The sequence below is a fragment of the Capsicum annuum genome, chromosome 1 (assembly GCF_002878395.1).
Source record: "Capsicum annuum cultivar UCD-10X-F1 chromosome 1, UCD10Xv1.1, whole genome shotgun sequence".
Taxonomy (NCBI): domain Eukaryota; kingdom Viridiplantae; phylum Streptophyta; class Magnoliopsida; order Solanales; family Solanaceae; genus Capsicum; species Capsicum annuum.
Genome location: NC_061111.1, coordinates 191,139,712 through 191,145,400, shown reverse-complemented (window position 1 = coordinate 191,145,400; position 5,689 = coordinate 191,139,712).

Sequence of the window (5,689 nt, the reverse complement as noted above, 5' to 3'; positions counted from 1 at the left end):
CGTGGCATTAAACAATCTTGCCAAATATATAATATCTTTCTAAAAAAGGACGACAACGTGAAGCAAGTGCAAGAAATGAACAGGAATAGATAAAAATGAAGGAAATAATTAAAAGTGAGAAAAATGGAGATCTCTCAATGCCCCATACTTTGTGGATATTGGATTGGATAGGAATAGGATTTAATGAGAGAAGTAAACCAATCTTCCTTCTCTTCTGTCTCTTTCACTTTCCAAGCCCATATCACCATTTCAGTGTTCAAAGGAGAAGTCACATATGCCCATTCATTTCAGGAATGGCATTTGCTGACAAGAATATCAAATAACTTAATTGTTACTACCCTTTTTACGCTAACACTTGTTTTATGATCACCATGAGTTCATCGATTCCTTTGTCATCCCACTCCTCAAGTGGCATAGATACATGATCCAAAAGGAGTTCAACTGCATCCCCTCTATCGAAAAATTCTACTATATGGATTCCGGAGCAGAGCTTGAGAAAAAGTAATGAGTTCGATAGAGCCCAATAACCTAGTTCACACAAATTTATCAAGAATTCGATAAGTTGAATTATTAAAATTTCAAAATCGATAAACTTAAAATTCTCGCTGGCTCTATGTGGATTAAATTCAGAATCCATATCATATCTATAAATTACTGAATTATAGTGTAACGATAAATGTATAACCATTTTGCATGTTTTGAAGTAAGGTGCAATTTAAAGATTTTATATATTATTTTAAATTTCTGGTTCGATCTCTGTACTTTCGTAACTAAGCATGGTGTCTATTTCATGAAAGGAACAAGGGAGACTAGCCAAGTGGTCCTCGCTTTTGTGCACGTGTTGATAAGGCTCTTATCTGCACATGTAAATGGCTCCCAATTAAGCAATTGCACTTTTGCAGAGAGATTAGGGTTCAATGGAAGTTGGCAGAGCAGTTTCTGGATTCTTCAATGCTGATAAGACTTGAGACCCTCCCACAACTTTTGAAGCTCATCCATGTTTGTTTTGGATTCTTTTACTGTATTCCTAATGATCAATGATCAAGTGACACGAATTTACAATGTTTTCTTCTCTTATAAAGTAAGGGAAAAGACATCGTTTCCACCCCAAATTATACACGAAAAGTCTAGGTCATATCTAAACTATCATAGTGACCTATTGCACACCTAAACTATAACAAAGTGGAACTATTACCTCCCCGCGACACCCATTCTAAAGCCCGTTTCTTACACTCATTTTAGGCGTGTCCAGCCTTTTAAATAACAAAAAATAAATGGCTAAAAACATTAAAAATACAACACTTTTAATTTCCAACGGATCTATTGAACCCTAATTCCTATTTAAGCCAATTTGGGGCTCCAAACTAAGAACCCTAATTTCCAAATTTGTCTTTCAAAATCAAAATTGAAGATCATTTGTTTGAAGAATTGGTAACTAAATGTTAATAAAATTATTTTTTTTTTATTTTTTCAATTGAAAAAATATTAATAGAAATAAATTTATTTATTTATTCATTTTAATATGTGGGTCCCGCCTTCTTCAATTGTTTCTTCTTCACCAAAATCACCATTAAAACACCACCATTGACAACATCATAATCAAAATCAAATCTTCACCACAATAATTTTAAGAATCCACCATAGATTTTATTATCACAATCACAATAAAACCATTAGTATCACAAACAACCACCATAAAATTCAACATCCACTACTAAAATTGTCATCGAAATCACAATATCACCATTGTTAACATTCAAAGTTACAAAAACCACCACAAATTCGCACCGGCAACACTACTAAATTCTAATGACGCCTTACAATTGGCAATGAAACTTCCCCTTTCCCTTTTGTCTTCCTCTTCCCGCACCTGCCACCACAAAATTTCATCTTTCAACACATAAGCCACTTCTCCGAAAAATATAAACAGTTGATGCACCACACGATTCACATAAGGATAAAACAAAACCCTAGATGCACTAACCACAACAATCAAGATCACTACATCAATGATAACAGAATGAGACTGTTCAAAATCACTGGATGACATTTTCTTGTTTAAAAAGGGGATAGTTGAATTCTTGATTTTTGGGTCTTTCGAAGGAATTGAGGTATGTAAACAGACCATTTGGGTTGAAAAGTTTAAGATTGTACCTGGGAATATAAAAAGATTCAGTCTTGAATGAGATTTTTAGAAAATCAGATTGATTAATCTTCAAAAATTCAATGAAGATATTGGTAACTGTCGGTGGATATTGGAATATTAATGGTTAGTCAAATTGGAAAATTTGAAGTAATTGGAAGGGAGAAAAGTGATAAATGAGAATAAGCTTATGAAGATCTACTGTAAATTGAATTTATGACCGGCTATATCACTACTAAAAAAATCGGTAAAACCGATCACAAAAAACCGACCACAAGATGTGATCGAAAAAAATCGACCACATGTGGTCATTTTTTTTTTTTCAAAAAACGACCACAAATGGTCGCTTTTATATTTTAAAAAAATTAAAATAATAATTAAAATAATTTTAATAATAATTATTATTTATTTAACGAATAAAAATTTAAATAAAATAACTAAACCGACCACCAGTGATCGATATTTTTTTAAAAATATATAATTAAAAAATATTTATAAAAACCGACCACTAGTGGTCAGTTTTTATAAAAAAATAATTAAAAAATACTTCTAAAAACCGACCACAAGTGGTCGGTTTTTTAATTAAAATAAAAAATTAAGTTTAAAAAAATCAACCACCTGTGGTCGGTTTTTGAAGTAAAAAAACTAAAAATTAAATAATTTTTAGTAACACATAATTATATATATAATCAAAACCTAATATATTAAGCTAATCAAATATAATTAATCTATCACTAATCTAAGTATGTATAAGAAACACATCACATTATATTATTGGATAATATACTTGTATACATATGTGATGTATATAGTAGGTATTTTGAACTTGATATAGTCGATAGTGTGTATATGTGTGTGGATGTATATGTGTATATATAATATATACATATTATATAGCGACGGTATATTAATAACATAAGATAAATCAATCGATAATTTATTTGAGTATATGTAAAATACAATGGGGTAGTAAAATCGGCTATGTGATGTATATAGTATGTATATGAAATACGTTGCATTATACTATTGGATAAGATACTTGTGTACGTATATGATGTATATAGTACGTATTGATATAGTTGATAATGTGTATATATATGTGTGTGTGTATGTATAGGTATATATATATATATATATATAGTATATACATATTATATAGTGAAAGTATATTAATGACATAAGATAAATATTAATGACATAAGATAAACCAACCAATAATTCAACTGAGTTTCTGTGAAATACATTGTATATTATTATGGAGTAGTAAAATCGGGTATGCAATGTATATAGTACGTATTTAAATGTTGAGAGCCAATTGAATATATTTATATATACGTATATCTCGTGTAGTGATGAAATAGATATACTATTTTGTGTCAATATAATGTAGACACACATACATTGTTGAAGTTGTAATAACGTAAGGCAAGTATTATGAGGTATATGGCGGCGGGGGGAGGAAGGAAGTAGGGGAGGGAGACAGAAAATTAAATCATAAACTGGCATACATTTACCATTTGCTTTAAATTTTGAATTTTGAATGACCGCCAAATTTTGGCGGTGAATTTGAGTTTTTTCGCTTAAAATTTTTGTATATGAGTATGTGTGAAATACGTTGAATATTATTATAGGGTAGAAAAATCGTGTATGTGATATTTATATTGCGTATTTAAACAGTGATAGACAATTGAATATATGTATATATACATATATCTCGTGTAGTGACATATGCAGTAATCGAAAGCTCGATAACTGAATCTCTATATCAAAATATTTTGAATAATACATTGATATCATACTATTGAAGAAATAGATATACTATTTTGTGTCAATGTAGATACGCATATATTGTTGAAGTTGTAATGATGTAAGACGCCGATAAATTATCTGATTAACACGTGCATATGTATATATATATATATATGTGTATATATATATATAATATCGTAATTAAAAGCTAATGAACCAAAAATTTATCGTAATTTGCGAAATTCATTGATATTATTATATGATGAAGGAAATATACTACTCGTGTTAATGTGATTATAAAATAACTAATTATCTAATTTTTATATATACACATTGAATTAAATTAATTGGATATTATTATAAATATTATAGAATTTATTAAAAAATTAATTTGTTAAAAATTAATTTTAATTTATTAATTGTAGTTTATTAAAGTTTAATTTATCCAAAAATTTGTAAAACCGACCACATATGGTAGGTTTTCAAAAATATTTTTAGAAAATCGACCACATGTGGTCGGTTTTCAAAAATATTTTTAGAAAACCGACCACATGTGGTCGGTTTACTGTTAATAAAAAATAAAAATAATTAATAACCCGACCCACCCAAATAATTCACTTTCCCAATTGATCAATCTACAAATATACACAAAAAAGGGAAACACCGCATACACACGCAAACACTCAACGCCACATACACACACAAACACATATTGTCGTCGCCGGTTCCATACTCCGACTGCTGCCGTAGACTACCGTCGGTTCCAAGCTTCCATCTTCGTCGAGCTTCCATCTTCGTCGAGCTTCTGCCATTGACACTATCGAGATTTTGTGCTTCCAACTTATTTAGTCACTCAAAATCACTCGAACAAGTGGGTTCTCGTAGGAAATCTTGATTTCTCGAACTCAAGTAAGTAAGAATGTGAGATTTGTTGACCTTATTTTGAGTTAACTTCACTTCATTTTGAATTTTAAAACTCTAGTTCTTATGGTTTGGTTGAAAATGGGGAAATTGGGGATAAACTTGAATGTAGTATGGATTGTGTGTTATGTGGACTGAAATGAGTAATATCTTGCATAGAGTAGATGGGTATTTTGGAGAAAATTGCAGTAGTCTAACTTTTAATTTGCTAAGCTCATCTTTTGCGATATTGTAGCTTCCCAAGAGAGAATCTATAAGCAGATTGAAGCTAACATTTTGAAATATCAAGAAACTAAGGAAAATATCAAAGGTATGTTGACATAGTGAAGTCGTGTGGGGCTATCTTTGATTCACTATTGTTGTTATCTTTCTTTCATTATTTATATTGAAGTCTAGTGAAGCCGTGTGTGGCCTTGTGCGACTCACTAGCGTTGTTCTTGACATCTTGTTGGTCTTGTTGTTGCTTGTTTCTTGTATTGTGAACTTGATCTTGTATCATTTGGTATGAAAGCTCAAGGCTTGGTTTTGAATGTGTAAGGACTTGGTAGGTATTTTTTTGTTTTGAATGTGATTATATTTGGTGACTTGGTAGGTTGAAAGTGATTAAATGTAGGGACTTTAAGGGTAACGTGGTAGGTTGAAAGTGGTTAAGTTTAGGAACTTTAAAGGGAATTTTTTTTTTTGAATGTGGTTATGGTAGGTGACTTAGTTGGTTGAAAATGGTTAAGTGTAGGGACTTTAAAGGGGATTTTTTTTGTTTTCAATGTGGTTTGGTAGGTGACTTAATTGCTAGAAAATGGTTTAGTTTAGGGACATTAAAGGGGATTTTTTGTTTTGAATGTGGTTTGTTTGTGACTTAGTTACTTCAAAATGGTT